This window comes from Phlebotomus papatasi, chromosome 2 (genome assembly GCF_024763615.1).
Source record: "Phlebotomus papatasi isolate M1 chromosome 2, Ppap_2.1, whole genome shotgun sequence".
Classification (NCBI taxonomy): Eukaryota; Metazoa; Arthropoda; class Insecta; order Diptera; family Psychodidae; genus Phlebotomus; species Phlebotomus papatasi.
Genome location: NC_077223.1, coordinates 28,128,673 through 28,146,886, shown reverse-complemented (window position 1 = coordinate 28,146,886; position 18,214 = coordinate 28,128,673). Strand labels below are relative to the sequence as shown.

At 32.3% G+C, this 18,214-nt stretch overlaps 1 protein-coding gene and 1 long non-coding RNA gene across 2 annotated transcripts in view; one reads left to right on the top strand and one right to left on the bottom strand.

Moving 5' to 3' along the window:
* Window positions 1-18,214, bottom strand: part of LOC129800301 (serum response factor homolog) — a 101,172-nt gene that overhangs the window by 56,804 nt on the left and 26,154 nt on the right. The window lies entirely within an intron of this gene.
* LOC129803330 (uncharacterized) lies at window positions 1,211-17,973 on the top strand. The gene is made up of 2 exons (XR_008751854.1): window positions 1,211-1,697; window positions 16,427-17,973. It is a non-coding gene; the product is annotated as an uncharacterized LOC129803330 (long non-coding RNA).

The following is an 18,214-nucleotide window of genomic DNA, read 5'->3' as shown; positions in this document are numbered from 1 at the left end:
ATGTAAAGAACTAATTGCACAAAACATCATAATAACTTTATAAAAGTAAAGAAAATTGAATTTTCTTTTAATAAATATTTTAAATTAAAAACTAAAGAAATAAGGTTTTAGTTACTAATTAGAAAGACTTAGAGCTCATTTACATTAAAAATTCGTAAATATTTTTGCATATGGGGAAGTGGGAATGGGATTTTTTTTAAATAAAATTGAACCTTATCATCATGTAATTTAGCTAAACAATTGGTTTACTGAGCTAAATTATATCATAATAAAGTCCCTAAAAATAGGGGAAAATCCCCATTTTCAAAGCTGCCCCAATTCAAAAGTGCCCCAGTTCCTCCTATAGATATTTTCTTATTAAAAATTCCATAGTATTTGGGACACAATTCTACTTAACTGGATTGAAAAACTATAACAATTGATTCACAAATGCTTAGCATTTTTTCTTAAAAAAAAATTAATTCTGTAATAAAATATTTTAAAAAAACATCAATACAATTCGTCGGTTCCGAAGAAAACTATTGTAAGTCCAAAATGTAAACTTTACAGGAAAGAGGTTTAAAGTTTGACAGCTAAAATTTATTTTCATTAATTTCACTGCAATTCGTATACTTTCAGCTTTTGAAACTATTTTATCATACTTACGCATTGAATATCTTTTAGTTAACACTACTTTTAAATTAATTATAGCAAAATTGTGGGCAAAAAACTCAATAATTGGGCACGCTGATTTTAAGTTTTTTTCTTGTAACTTTTGCAGGAATATCATAATCAACATAAAATTTTGTGGGGATATAGATCTAAGGTTTCTGCATCCAATGATTACCATCTTTTTATACTATTGTAAGTAGACTTACAATAGTCTTCTTCGGAACTGACGAAATTTACCAAAAAAATCAAAACAAATAAGATACTTTAATGAGTGGTACCAGAATATACATGAATGATCTCCTAAATGACTTAATAACTTTTGATCTTCTTATACCAGAAAAATTTTTGATTTTTGTTTCAATAGACATTGATGTAGAAAAAAGATAAATCCCGCCTACTTAGTGGTGACGATCGTGATCTTTGGGTGATCACAAAAGAGAGGGAGATGGAAAAGTTTCCACCAGGTGAGCTTTTCAGTTGACAGAGAAGTTTGTACCTCCACCACCGAGGCAACCTTCTGCCTCTCTGTCAATCATGAAAAGTGTGCGAGAGCGTACAATCGACAGAGACGACATCACGATCACGGTGAATACGATCGCGGGTAAACGAACAGAGCCACCTATATGTCTTTCGCGGTCAGTAGTCGTCCAGCCAGCGTACAGAGCGCATGTCGAGATGCGCGCGTCGCGATCTTGTGTACACGTTCGTGCTTATCAGGATTTTTTCACCTGAAAAAAATTACGCGATTTTAATTATTCCACCACCGATCGACTATTCATGCCATTTTCCACCGATATCGTGAAAAATTTTTACACACCCCCGCATTTTTCACCCTATTTTGGAACTTTTTCGCACCATATGGCCAACATGCTCAATCGCCCCGAATCCCATGCCGCAGACGAAGAAGACAAACAACAACCGTTGCGAGCTTTTCAACTTTTATTTGTGCCAATTGAACGGACAATCGACGCGAAAGTTGGCGGAGGAGAGAGGCAACCCAAGTGAGAAGGACGCAGTGGTTCTTTCATCAACAATTCGATCATCTGGTGAGTCATTTGTTAATTTCAAGAGCTTCTACTAACAGAAAAGTGTCACACATACAAAAACCACTAAACTCACGCATCTAATTACAAAATTCAATATACAAAACAATTAGAAGGAAATTTGTTGGTAAAGAAAAAAAGTTTAGGCATCTTTAGCACTTCAACTGATGAAAGCTTAATTTACGATCTCGCGTATTATGCTCCATGGAGCAATTTTATGGCAAATTAAGAACAAGTGTTGCTGATCATGTTGCCAATCGCACTCCATTAATCAGCATTAACGATGCTCGAGGGGACAATAACTGCCTTTTCTGTATGTTATTGCTTTTAAAAGGCATCCGAAGAATCTTATTAACTCTCCTCAATTGTAAACAAAAGGGAAATTCTCCGAAGAATTCTGCTCAGTGAAATACTCACAGAAAATTCACAATAAAAATTATGAAAGAATATAAATATCTGAGTCTTAATAAGTAAAATTAACTATAAGAACGATAAGAACCATCCAGGAAATGCTAGTGGAAAAAGTAACGGACAATATGAGGGTTGATCTGAGACGAAAGTAGGGTAAATTAAGCTAATTCAAAACCTGCTCCAAATGGAAATTTTTCGCTATTCCAAATGGAAACATCATTGTTTTCATGATAAATACAGTACTAAATTATTATATTTATATTTTTTTCATACCACCGTTTAATTATTTAGTTAATTTTTCTCCAAATAAATCGAAAATCCATTCATATTCACAAATTTTAATTTGATAATTTCTCAGAAAAATTAAAAGTGTCCTTTTTCACCATCGAATTTTTCATCGATCGACCATATTTTCCAAAGAAAAACACAATGAGGGGACTGTTGTTTATTCGTTTTGTTTAAGATTTATGTCGTATTTCTGGCTAATTTTAGTTAAATTAAGTGCTAATCTTTATTGTCAATGGTACGTGAAGTTTTCAAATGAAATAATTACCTATTTCGTGAACAAAAAGGGTTTTTCTGATGATGAAATGCTTCAATAGGAAACCCCGGAAATATGATTTTTTGGAGAGATTTTCTTATTGTTTAAATGGGAAAAGAGAAAAGACCAGGAATAAGAACAAATCCTGCACTCAAAAGCAACTCAGCAAGGTTTGATCTCCAATTAGAAACTTTCCCTTGTCTCCATTTGGATTAATTTGTTTCCAATAGAAGCATTTTACGCTCGCGTATTTTTCTTGTATTTAAGAAGTTTTCAATTTGTATCTAAATAATTTTCACTAAACAGTAGCATTCTAGAAGAAGTCAAAGAGCAAATTTATGTAATTCTCTTCAGAGAAAATATGAACTTAATGTGTTGAATCTTCTGTCAAAGTTAAAGCATCTGGAAATGGTTTTGAATTAGGACATTTACCCTACATTTGACCAAAGCTCTTTTAGTGCAATATTTTCTTGACACACAGAAAAAATATTTTGTAAAATTATTCATAAATGTTTGTGATTTCCAGCGGGAATTTACGAAATGTTTGTAAATCGTATAATCTACTAACAAGTAAGTCAAAGTTTGTACGTTTGTAACGAACATTGTTTGTAATTATGAACTCTTGAACGAATTTATTTTTCTTTTACATATATTTATTCATATTTGTTCGTAAATGCTCATAATGCAAATAGCTGTCCTATCCGTAATATCTTGACATTTGTTCGTAAATTTTTGCCAGATAAACAAAATAGTATTAAAAATGTCAAAATATTACTAAAAATGTTGCTATTTCTATACGAACACGAACATTTGCAAAGAAATGTTTGTTAAACAAAAACAAAATAAAAAGATTATCCAAAGAATATGTTACAAACAATGGCCTCAATTCATGAGACCAAGATCAAGATCAAAACATTTTAAAATTTTGGTATTGTGAAATCAAAAAAATCAAGATCAAGATGTCAAATCTGTCAAATGGCTTGGAATCTTGAAATCCAAGACACAAACCGTGTGGATATCAAGATTTGCAATTCTGGAAATTTCAAGATTTCAAGACGTCAAGTTTCTTGTTTTCTTGAAATAATTCCAAGAACCTCTCGGAAAAATTTGAAGAGTTTCATTCGGAAATCGTTTTTAATGAAGAATGTTTCTATAAGAGATGATACAAAAAGAGAATGACTATGAAAAAAATACTATGTTTGATCTTGTAATTTATTCGTAATGGTTCAAAACGTTCAAAACGTTCTAGATGTACGTTTTAAAGTACAAAACCCAGAAAATACATGCAAAAGAATGACATTTTGTATAAGCATTTCAGAGTTTATCATACGTCACAAGTTTTGTGCGCACTTCTTTTATTCCGCATAATATCCTGTCGTATATTATTTAATACAACCTATAATATTATTTTTTCTAATTTATATGACGAAATTTCAATAAATTCGGCAAAAAATGAAGATATTTGTCAGAAATGACGTTTCGTTAAGTGTGGAAAATCTTGAAATCTTGGTTTTTAGCTAAGACATTTTAAGTTCCATAAATGCTTCGCGTCAGAATATGAAATCTTGATCTTGGAAATATTTGACAGCTTGAAATTTAGCTCTTGATCTTGGTCTCAGAATTGAGGCCAATGTTCGTGAAAAGGAAGCAAACTTTTACAAACTTATTAGTTGGTTATACGATTCGGAAGCATTTCGTAAATCCATTTTGGATTTCACAAACCTTTACAAATAATTTGTACAAAATATTCAGTTTAGACAAAAATTAATCATTATTAATTTTTCAAAAGATATTTATGTCCTTTTCCATATTGTCATTTTGCTGTGTTTGGTTATGAACCGGTATACATAATAAAAAATAACACAAAAATCCTAGCAAAGCAATCATAAATCATATCTTCCAATTAGTGTGGAATAGTGAAATGAATTTTAATATTCAAAAAAAAAAAATAATACAATTTTTAAATATTTTGTAGGTTTGAAATTGTAACTTTTCGCAAAGCTAGGACACTACAATCCTTATTTTACTAACAATTTTCTATGTTTTCAATCCTTAAAATTATAATTTATATTTGAAAAATGCTGGGTTTTCTTCTGACCGCATTTTATTTTAATTAACCAATTAAACCAAATGCTGACAAGATTTTTTTAATTACACAAAAGTCTATACTTTATACGACATATTTTTAATATGTCTTTATAAAATAAATTTACATAATACAATAAATCCTAATAAATAATATTTATTAGGATTTCTTTAATATAAAACCAAAAGGGCTTTCAAAATTAAGACAAGAATCATAAATTTAAATAAAATCCCGGCGCTGGGTACCGGTATCTTTGAATATGTTTAGTTATTGTCCCCTTGCTGAATGGGAGCCTGAGATCAAGACAGCTTTCTCAGGTGGTTCGGTATCAGATTCTCCCCACGATATTAAGTGTGTTGACACGCAAATATCGCAAAGACAATCGACACATTACAATACCAAACAAATCATTCAATATCCGGCGGTTATTTCTCATTCTTTTTCTTCTCTCCCTGTGTCAACGAAAGCTCTTCTCCTGATGCACGTGATTTATACGAAAAGACGGAAATTGCTGACCATTTCCGCAATCGAAATTGTGACAGTGAACAATAGTATAATTAATATGATAACCTCGACGCTTATTGCGGGCGTCGGAAGAGTTTCTGGTTACTCACAGAGGAGCAATTATATTTTTATTAATGAACACCAATGCATTTTTCTTGTGGTGCTTCGTGACAAAAATACATGATAGACACCGTGTGAATGCTGGGAAAAACATTGGGTGTGAGTGACAAGATCAGACTTCATAATTTTTCCTACCGAAGATCACTCTTATGAGATGAGAAAATCGATCAGTTTTTGCTTGACCGTTGGGATTCTCTACAAATTTATAAAATTTTTTTGTATAAATTACACTGTAAAGATTGTTCCACATTGCGGCAATCCAATGTGGAACAACCTTTAAAGTGTAATTTATACAAACATATACATAATTTACAACGATTTATTATGACTCTCTCAGAGATCTCCTGTCAGTCGATTCTTTTTAACATCGGGCTTCTTTTAGGTCCTTAAAGGATCTACGGCTTAAAGCGAGAGATTGCTGAACATAATTATAATCGAAATAATAGTTTAAATACATTTTCATTATTTTCTATTAAGCCGTCTGTCGAATTAAGTCGTAAGTTATCAAGGAGCTCACGGTACCTTATCTTTGTTTTTGGATCAGTGGCAGTGAATATTACATCAACTGGAATACAATTCTGAATGTCGAAACTTATTTTGTACCGGCCTACATTTTGTTAATGCTTTGGGATTATTTTTATCTATTCCTTGGACTAATTCGAAAATAGATACAAGACCAAGAAATTACCAGGTGACCAGTCTTGAACTTCAAGGTCATAGAGACATAACAAAGAGTTCAATCGGGTCCCGGTCAAAATTCCGAAAGCCAAAAGCCCGAAAGCCAAAATCCCGAAAGCCAAAATCCCAAATCAGCCAAAATCCCGAATTCTTAAAAGTGTCATAACTACTCCCACGATTGTACCCGCGCTTGCTGGAGGCAAAGGGAAATCTTCTGTATCTTGGGGAATCATTCTGAACATTTTCCTCCTCCATATAATTTTATACCTTTCACGATTTTGAACATTCGGGATTTTCGCTTTCGGGATTTTAGCTGCCACCGTATTCAATCAACTGATCCATTGAAGTCCTTCAAAAATTACACATCCCTTGAGACAAGTGGTTTTTACGGTATTTTCAGCATTAAATTAATCCTCCAAAAAGGAGTTTTATGGGATCAAGAATAGGCGATAATCTGACAGAGCTATTTCGGGACTACAAAACGAAAGCATTAAGGGGGCAGCCTGAATTAAAAGGCCAAAATTTAACAGTTTTTCGAATTCTTTTTAAAGGAGAAGGAAAAGACCGAGCTTGATGAAATTTTAGGTAAATGTTTATACAGGGGGCAGCCAAAATCCCGAAAGCCAAAATCCCGAATTTTTAAAATCCTGAAAGGGATGAAATTATATGAAAGAAAATGTTTAGAATAATTTCCAAAGAAACAGAAGATTTCCCTTTGCCTCCAGCAAGCGCGGGTACAATCGTGGGAGTAGCTGTGACACTTTTAGGAATTCGGGATTTTGGCTTTCGGGATTTTGGCGTTCGGGATTTTGGCTTTCGGGATTTTGGTCGTTCGGGATTTTGACCGGGACCCGTTTATATACGTTTTATATTTAATCTTGAATTGTAAAAATGAGAAGTGGAGAAAATGCGCTTCAAAGTTTTGGACCTCCGCAATAATGTTCGCAAATCTGCTCGACGCTCTTTGCATTCGTCCCTGTATCTTCGGATATATTTCGAATCAGCTTCTGAAATTTTTATGGCATATTTTTAGATAGTTCATCTCTCGATTTAAACAATAAAGAATGTAAACCACTTTTGACCTTGTAATTCAGGCTTTCCCCTTATGGGGTTACATGTGTCACGAAGAAAAACCAACATATTTTCCTTATATTTATTAAATAATAAAAAAATTATTTAATTCGAGCTTTTAAGCCTTACGAAAGCTCGAATTTTTATTTCATCTGGAATCATTTCATTTGGAATCTGATATTTAAAGATTTTTTTTTTTTTTTTGAAAAAAATAAAAATAACTTTTTAATGCACAAGATTACTCAGAATAAATTAATTTAAAGTAAAAATCCAAACATTTCCCATTATTAGATGACTTAAACTCGTATGTGGAATAAATGGTTTTTTGTTTTCTTGATCACAACTTATTTTTCAAGACAAAATGTGATACATCAAAAACGGGATTTTTTTATATAAAATTTTCCAAAAAGCACAAGTTTTATTTTTTTTTCAAAAATATTCCGTCCAATAATTTAACTCCTTCGCATCTTTTAGGACTCTGAATACCCAAAAAAAAATTAATATTCTGGGAAAATAATTTTTTGACTATTTACAATCGGTAAAATTCCGATTCATTTGGACGATTACAAATTATAAGGATGTCGAAATCTGGGATATTCTTTGTAGGACCTTAAATAGTTCCGGAGATAAGATGTTTCTGATCAGAAGATCGTGAAATTTGTTTGCTAATGCTGCGGTCCTGAAAGAGTTAACTCCTCTGCTAATGGGAAATATTTTATTTTTGGACTTCAAATGGACCTAATCTGAGCAATTTTGTCCACTGAAAAATATGGGAAAGTACTCTCCCTACAAATCTTCATGCCTTCACTGAGAGAAATCCAAAAAAGTTAAAATTACATTCCGGAAACGTTAATTTTACCCTGCATTATTGATCCGAAATCGGTGTAAATATTATGCTTTTTAGATATATTATGGGTTAAAGTTACCTTTTTCATGTTAATTTTACTCTTAAAAAGGTGTAAAATTAACATTAAAAAATATTGATATATTTTTACACCTAAAAAGTGTTAAAGTTGCGAGGAAGAAAAGTTAATCGCACCCCCTATTTTCTCAGTGTTAGAATAATGTGATTTTTTTCCTAAAAGACTTATACATAATTATCGATAATTGATAAAATGCTAACTAATATTTAATAGAAATCCGTAAGTTTCTTAGAAAAAATAGAAGAAAAATCACATTATTCGAAGGCATGAACGTTCGAAGGGAGAGTACTTTCCCCTAAGTTTTTTTCAAAAAGATCGCTGAAGTCTCAAGTCAAAGGTTGAATTATTCAGTTTTCTTTTAATGAAAATTTAGAAATTATAGTTTAAATCTTGTACTTTTAGATGCTTAAGACCTTGAATTTATCAAATTTATTTATTCTGAAAAAAATTTAGAGGAAATATGTTGTAATATGTCGTAATCCATGAAAAGATTCCATCTCAGTTCTCAATTTTTATCATTGTTATTCGACATTTTTGCGCATTATTTTTGAGAAATTCAAAACAAATTTTTAATCAAAATGCTATCTCAATTCTTGACACGTTCTTTCGGTAATTTCTACCCATGTTATGTGTAGAAAATGCAACACGGCAAAGAGGCAAAGAGTCTCGCACAGAGATTGCTACTCGCAGTGCAATTAGCAATTTAATTGATTGACTTTTCAATTGTGCTGCCGAAGAAGTAGAGGAGACCAATGAAAAGTATTGTGTGCACAATCGACTTATGAATTATGTGATGAGAGCAACTTGATCGACACAAGGAGAGAGAAGATAGAGAGAAAAGAATCAGAGGCGATTGATGGTGGGAAAGATGATTTCTTGGTGGAATTTCACGTGAAATGCGAAAGATACAACAAGAAAAGTCTGAGAAATTCCAGGGGAAAAGAATCACATTGTAAAATTTCCAGGAATGACAAGAATATATTAGAATTTTCTTACACTTATAACTTTAACGATCAATAAATAACTTAAATTTTTCCACAATTTCAACCATTGATTTTTACAAAAAAAATACTAAACATAGATTTCTCTTTGAATTAAATCACATACTTGAAAACTATGTTGCATCTTGCAGGATTTTTTTTTAAAGATATATTCTATTTTTCAACTTTTAGTTTTTTCTTGTACTCTTAATCTTATAATAATCTTTTTTGATTTTATAATATATACATATAAAACTAAAATCACAGCCTTAACTTAATTTATAATTATAAAAATAAATAACGCATCATAAATCTTTCATTATCATCTTTTGGGAAATATTACCATTAAATGAAATTTAAATTAAACAGAAAAAAATTATCCATTTCTTCCAACAATTGTATTTATTCTTAAACTCAAAGGAAGAGTGTTATTTTTCCTGAAGCGAAAAGCAATAGCAGAAGTGATATTTTCACACTATTTTATATTCTATTTATTTTTAATAAAACTTGGGTTGTGACACTACAAAGTGACATGCCCCATTTAATGCCGTATATATGTACAATTAATCCTTCGTGTTAGGTTCTAGATGTGTCCCAGTTTATATTTGCTCAGAATTTGTTGCAAATTAGCCCATAATAGTCTAAAATAGCTTGAGAGTTCCAATAGATTATCGATTAGAACCAGTTTAATCTGGCTGGGTATTTCAAGTTCTTTGAGTCCTTTCAATCTTTGCCAAAATTGGTTTATAAATACTTATTATAAAAGTTTGTAAATTTAAACCTTATAAACGGAAGAGGCACTATAGGTCTCTAATCCGGTTAGAAGGTCACCAAAAAATGAATATAACGACATAGCAATAGAATCAGGATCCATTAGTTCGAAAACTATAATTTCGATAATTTCCAATTATCGACTCTCTGAACCAGGCACATGGATTTTGCATCACGAAACTCGAGAAACCCAAGACTTTGCATTGCGAAAATCAAGAATTGAATTGCAAAACATAAGAAAATCAAGAATTACACTATGAAATCTCAGAATTTGCATTGCGAAAACCAGAAATCAAAGAATTGCATCATAAAACACGAGAAACCAAAGAATTGTATCACGAAACCCGAGAAAGCCAAGAATTACATTACAAAACCCTAGAAATCCAAGAATTGTATTACGAAACTAAAGAAACCTAAGAATTACATCGTGAAACCCAAGAAATTCAAGAACTGTATACCGTGAAACCCGACAACCCCGACAAACCATTGCATTTTGAAACCCGAGAAACTCAGTTTTTGAAAAACTAGAAAACCCCCATCAATAAAAATGGGAATGTATCACTTAATTATTGACCTAAGTATTGACCTAAAAGCTAAACAATAAAAGATATAAACATAGGGTTTTCGGTAGAAGCCTTACTTTTCTTCATTCATAAGTCAAAATTCTTATAAATTACATAAAAACCGAATTTACAGAAATATATTCAAAGTTCGAATTGCCGGAAACAATATTATCATTAGCTTAAATTTTTAAAATTCATTAAGAAGGTCATCTGGGAGAATATTTCGATCACATTTTTGACTAATTTTGTTCTATTCTTTATTAAGGATTTTTCAAGACCATTTCTAGATTTTGCAATAGGGTAAACTGGGGCACCACTAGACACGGGGTAGCACCAAACACTAATTTTTGTTTCTAATCTACTAGGACTATCCCGACTATTTCTCCAGAGGACAAACATCCCTATAGCGCCTATAAATTTCTATAAGTCTTGTCCTCTGAAGTCGAATATCCCGTGTTTGGGGGTGCCCCAGTTTCCCCTAAGGTTTTAAAATACTTTAATTACCTAAAAAAATTATTCTGTGTGAGTATAATTCCATGACTTATAAAGAGGCTCACGTTCTATTACAAAACTACTAGACCCTTAAATACCGTCCAAGGAAAATTTCCAAACATCTTGAACAATTCGCTTAAATCGAAACTCTTCTTAAATCGTTCCTCTATCTAAATCTGAATCTTAATTTGGATTTTGAGATTCGCTCATTGTTTCAGATGGACGAAAAGAAAAAGAATATCACAAAGAAGTACAAGACCTAAACCCAAGAGAATATCTTGAAGGTATTTTTCATTTTCCATCTAAAACCAGGGGGGGCCATTAGCTCTGAAAAATGCGACCAGTTTTACTGTAAATTTTTCCCTGTTTTCTTACACATTTCACGAGATATCTCCAAAACTACGTAGATTGCCAATTTGGGGTGTTCGGTTGCATATTCTATATTAAATTGGCTTTTATTTTGTATTTGCATTTTTTGACAATTCACTCTACAATGACAGAAAACAACTAATAAACTCAAGTTTTTTCGGCACGTTAGAAACATATGGGAAACATAGGAAACGTCATGCCCCTGTCTCAAACAGTAAAAATATCTCAAAATTCCAAATTAGAAACAATTCTAAATTATACCATTGCACCCTACACTCCATCCTTTTCAACCTTTATTATGAAAATCATTCTCAATTAACTACATTTCGTAAGTAGTCAACACTTTTCACAAATGTATGCATATAAAAAAGTCTTTTGCTAGAGCTTTCATTCGCACTAATTATTCCTCTAATTAAAATGAACTGGAGTCAAAAAAGTGTCCTTCAAAGGGTTCCATGCAAGAAGGACAAAAGGGCAACAAACGCTCTGCGTGGTTTTTCGTATTCCCTCCAACATAATTTAATAATGTTCTCCTGTGCATCGGTGTATTGGGTTGGGAACCCGTCCGTATAGCGATTAGCATTGAAAGAATGCACCGAGCTCCTGAACGCGAATCTTGCGAGCGTCTCCGCGGAATTCGGAACATGAGAACCACGGTACGTGTATGACGCACCGGCGGGATGGGTGAGGGCGATGTGAACACCAGAGAAAAATGACAGAGATCATCTGACGCGACTTGGACATCGATGACGAGCTTATGTCCCTCAACTTGTGCAAAAGACACGGCCGTTTCGATGAAGAATTGTATAATAAATGCATCTCGGACTGCGCTACCCAACTTCGAGACTCTCCCCTCATCTCGTATACTTCTGTCTAAAATCTTTTCGCGCTACCTCACGAAAAACCATTCGCAACAGTAGCAAAATCCAATTTAGTATTCTGCACGATACGCAATTGTTGGCTGTGTTTGATTGTGTGATTATCGAGGAGAGACTGCGTGAATAAAAGAGACTCCGCGACGATTGGAAAAATTTCATCAGAGAACGATGCAATGGTCAAATCACAATTCAGTTCCCACATTTTTTTTATCCTTGCATTCTTTATTCTTTTTAGTGGTATCGTCGCAAATTTTCGCAGAATAATCTTTCGGTAGTGGGTGTATTGATTAGAGAAGACTGACACAAATGAGCTTTCATTAGATTTCGCAATGGATTTAATTAATTCGGAACTATGTATTTTATTAATTATAACATTTAATATTACTTTTTATAATAATATTCAGATTCGTAAAGAAGACCTAAAAGGCCTTAATATAAATCTACTAATAATATTTATCCTTATATATTCAATGATGTCTTAATGCCCAAAAGCATCAATTTCTTGTTTAGAATATGAAAAAAATCCTTCGCATTTCGAATTTCCTTTTGGTAATTTCTCTTAAAAACATCTTGAAAGAAATATTTAATCTATCATTTATAGATTAATAAAATTATAATTATTAAAATACAGATTAATTTGTAGATTATCAAAATTTTTACATGAATTGAATAAAATATTTATTTATTTTTCAACGACTAGATGTTTAAAATCAAAATTTATCTATTTTATTATAAAATAAAATTCGTACTGAAACCATATATTTTACAATACAATTTTTTAAAAGAAATTGCATATAAATTTTATGTCTTTTGAAGTTCAAGAATAATTGACTTTAAAATATAATATTATATAAAATAAAAAAATAATTCTATAAATTTTTACAAAAGAACTCAATTCTAAGATAAAGAAAATATAAAGATTTAAATTAAGTAATTAATGACAAAATTCAAGAATTTTCTATTTTTTGGTTAATGAACAGTGATGATTTATCACGCTAAACCTTAAATTGTTTGAAATTTTTAATTTAATATTTTGAAAAGTTTAAATTTTTAAATTAAATTTTGCTTTCATCAAGTTAGGTCTTAGATTAAAGATATTTGACACTTTTGAAAACAACTTAATTTGAAGATATAAGGTTTAAATACTTAAACTATAAAGAAAAAATGGAAAACTTTCATTAATGCTAATTTTCTTAACGATTTTAAATATTTATATATTATAAAATGCACTATAAGATTTTAAGCCCTGGTTCGTACTTATCGCAGAATTATCTTTGATGAAAATAATATTTTAAAATCTTCCAAAAAACTAATTTTATACCGAGAATTGATCGTTCAAAAGACTACAAAACTTTCAAAGATCATTCCGTCAGTTTTTAGATTAACTGGAGCTTCGAACACTTAATATTTTCCCATATTCCTTTAGTAAATTAGATCTGTCTATGCCACATTTTACAAGCTAGGCTTAAGTCACACATATCTTGATAAAAAATTTGGTCCAGATTCATTAAAGGAATACGGGAAAAATATGAAGTGTTCGAAGTCAGAGTAATGCGTGAAGTAAAATGAATAAATTTTTAATCATTTTATTGATAATGCTTCAAAATCAAATGCAGTTGTAAAAAATTCTGTGATTTCCTAATGCTACATTACAATAAAAGTAAAAGGTTATTTGATACCTAGTACAATCGTTTTTGAGGCATTGAACAGCTCTAATTTTTTTACCGGATAATTTTTTTTGTAAAATATTTAATTAATTTGTTAAGAGCAAGTGATCAATCAAACTGAAAACTGGGGTTCTAATCTGAAAACCGCAATACGGGTTTCGGATCTAAGACTTAGCCATAAGGCTAAACTTTTCAAGATACTTATCAGTCGGAAATTTTTGGAAAATTTTGACTTAGAAATGGACTATTAAGGGAATTAATCTATTTGAGTAAAAAACACAAATTAAATTTGTTGCTATTTAGGATTTTGAGTCCTTCGGAAACTAGGCTAAACCACTAGTCTAAAGACGGTCTAAAACTCTGCAGCGAAATGACATTGTCTCACAGAAAATAACACAGAGAGGTGCCCCTTTCAAGCCCAGTTCCCGATGGTAAACAGAGTAATCACACAGATGTTTAACCCAGTTCCCGAATGTCTTCAAATTCTAAATAACTTAATTAATCCTTAATTTAAAATTATCTAAAAAATTTTGTTTGATGAGACATTAGAGAAGTTGAGCCAAATGTCCAAATCTCCAATTTCTTATCAGGCAAGATTTTTTGGAAAATTTTGAGTTAGTACATTTTGCAAAACCAATTTGATTGATCGCAATTAAGAATTTTCAGATCTTTGGAAACTGGACTAAACCACAAATTTGAAGACGGATTTAGGGCCCAAATAGAATTAGGCTGATCCTCGAGAATATTTAGATTGTAAAATTTGGCAGTAATGGATTAAATTAAGGAAATTTACTCTAAGGATCTCGAATCGCAGATTCTAAGTCCTCAGTGTATGACAGTTTGGGATGAAACTTTACTGCCAAATTTTACAGGCTAGATATTCTCGACGATCAGCCCAATACTTTACACATACTTACGACCCTTACGACTTTAACTGAGAGCCGGCTTTAAGTAATTAAGAATTAAAATAATGATTTGACTAAATTCCCATCAGCTTCCCATTAACTAAGCCGTTGATCGGTTTAATCCGAGAAACAGATTAGTCAGAAACTGATGAAAATGTAATCTTATGATAGTTTTGCTTATAATTACGTTAAGCCGTCTTTCGGCTTAAGTCGTAACTGTGTCTAGCACATAAGTCCTTTTGAGGCCTTAAGATCTGAATCTCGTATTAAAACGCAAGAAACCTTCTTAGGGTGTTCTATTTAAATATTTCTTTATGGCTTTTTCTCCCGAAGTATACGCTTAAGTGTTGATTGTTTTGAAAGAAGCAATATTTTCATCAAAGTGCTTTAATCAACAGCATGTTAATGAAACATGTTTCTTCAGGAAGGATATTTCGGTGAACCTTTTATTTTTATTAGTGTAACTAATCATATTTCTTGCTAACATTGATCACCTTGAGATCAGATGTTAACTTTCAACAATCACCAACGCAAAGCTCATTTGTGTTCAACCTTCCACCCTCAAAGACCACGCAGTGACTTTGGAAAGTGTCCCAATATCTCGTTCCCATACATAATACCGGTATATAGCATAAAGTTGTGGTGGATTTTCGGGTTCATCAGCATTTTGGGGCACAATTTGAATGTCTTTTCCGAGTGAAAGAGGAAGGTGTGCGAGAATGCGAAAGAAGCGAAATAAGATACAAACGAAGAGATTGCGAGAGAGGCAAGAAGAAATGGATGTAAAAGAAACTAAAAGAGTAAGGAAAAAAAAAAGTGTGTGGAGTGACTAAGAAGTTGTACACACATATCGTCATTCGGCAATAAAAGCGGCAACCTTCCAAATAAGGCTTGCACATGGTTAAACACGGGGGCTAATCTACGTCACGCAAACCCCAAAAGCCCATTTGACGCTGCACAATTGCTGTTTATGATGGAAACATATGACTTTTGGTGTCATTTGATGCGCGGGGGTGGCTCTCGAGCTGCAAATTGGCCACTTGTTCACCATGTGGCCCCCCTTTCAATGGGGCGGCCGAACGCGAGCGATTTTGTTGATCGCAACGACGCGGCGGTTTTCTTTTTTTTTCCCACTCCCAATGAGACCTTTTCGTTTCCACTTGAACCGTATGTGCGCGCGCTTTTCAAATCTCACGATCATCGGCGTGCGATCGACACTGGAGATCCAATTTCGTAACAAATTATTTCTCTATCGTTGTTTTAGTTTTTTTTTTTTGTTAATTTCGTTTGCTCTAACTCTATTTCATCTCCTCCACTTCTTTTTTAATATTCAAAAATTTATCGTTGGCGATAATTGAGCCCACTAATGACTGAAAAAAACTGTCACGCTAATCGCTACTGGAAACAACACTGTGATCGGCTCTTTGAGGTTAACAGAGAAAAAAAAAGCTTCAGTACATGAGAAAGGATCGCGATTGAGGAATTACGAGCAAAAAAAAAGCTCCAGCACTTGTTCTCTGTAAACTTGCATGTTAATTGCTAGTACGTTAATTGCATGAATGTAACACTTTTACCGCCTTTTTTACCAACCACTTTGTAAACAGGCAAAAAAATAACACTCTCTTAAAGCAATTAAATCAAAAGAAACACAGAGATTTCATTTTCGATTAAAAGTAACATAAATCTATGACTAGATACTAGATTGTCTTTTATTTCTTTTAATAAAAAAGAATAATATATTACTTAAAATAAACATATTTATTTCATTTGCAGACACTGGAATGTTACAAGAATCACAGGAGGATCACACATAAAATCACCTATACGGAGGATGATCGAGATTCAACCACCAATTTAAAAATAGTTAATAAAAATTGGAATATTTTGTGTGTTTCATTTTCCACAAGGAAGTGACTTTAGGGCGTAATTTACTCATTTGATCACACCATCAAAATTCAAAGTATTTCCTACTCTCGTCTTTTGGTTTTTGAAATGAGACCAAAAATTCACTAAAACACCAAAATAGAATCTAAAGATGTGAGTGGAAAAAGCAGCTCTTATGCTGCGAAAAGCAACACGAGCACATCATTTCAAAATTAATTGTCGAGGTTCATTTTTAAATTATTATTCTGTTTGCAGAAAAACATCAGCAAAGATTTATGGGTTTTGTTCTCTGAGTAACAAATACCAAAAAAAAAGACGGATGTCGAGAAGAAATTACATCTTAATCATTTCCTTGTGGATAAATTTTGGGAAAATTTCGAGATTAGAAGTTTTTTGGTGCAATGTCAAAATCAATGGATTTAATTAGTGGAGAGATGTCTCCAAAGTGGCCAGTTTATAAATACAGTGCGACTTCAAAACAAAAATATCTAAAGAAAACGCAAAATTATAGGATTAACGTACATTTTGTAAACTATTTTTATTATGTAGGAATCTGAGACAATTTCTTTCTGGTGACCTAGGGACTACGACAAACACAAACGAAGAAAACTACTTCAAAATAAGTGATAAACGCGTTTATATTATTAAATTCTACGAAATGTGTAAACGTATTTACACCAAAACACTCAATGTTTACACCATTGCAATCGTTCAGTACAGTTCGACTCCAATAGTGTAAGTGTAAGCGCATTTACATCATTTAAAATTTACACTACTGAATTAGTCCAGTACAGTGTAACTCTAATAGTGTAAGTGTACTTAAAGTAATGTTTACACTATTGAAATCGTTCAATACAGTACGATTCTAATATTGTAAACGAGTAAGTACTTTGTGTATAATTTTACAGTATTGAAACCGTGCAGTGAAATTCCACTCCAAGTGTGTAAACGTATTTACACCAAAAATTCAATGTTTACACAATTGGGACCGTGCAGTATAGTTTGACTCCGGTAGTGTAAATGTAAGCGCGTTTGCATCATTTAAAGTTCACACTACTGGATTAGTCCAGTACAATGCAACTCCAATAGTGTAAGCATGCTTAACATAATGTTTACACTATTGAAATCGTTCAATACAGTTCGACTCTAATATTGTAAACGAGTAAGTACTTTGTGTATAATTTTACAGTATTGAAACCGTGCAGTGAAATTCCACTCCAAGTGTGTAAACGTATTTACACCAAAAATTCAATGTTTACACAATTGGAACCATTCAGTACAGTTCAAATACAATAGTGTAAACGCGGTTAGACCGAAAAATTGATGTTTACACTGTTGGAACCGTGCAGTTCAGTTTAACTCCAATAGTCTAAGTTCGTTTAAATCACTTCGTATTTACACTATTGTAATCGTTCAATACAGTTCGTTTCTAAATGTATTTACTGTGTAAATGTATTTACTCTTCCAAACACCTAATTTTACAATATTGGGATCGTGTAGTACAATTCGACTCTAATGCCCAACGCACAATAACTTTTGTTTAAAAACATGTTTTTGACATTTCAATGAGAGTGAATGAGATATGAGTCATCTCGCTCATTCTCATGGAAAATTTTGAAAACATGTTTACAAACAAAAGTTATTGTCCACTGGTCATAATGCTCAACGCACAATAAC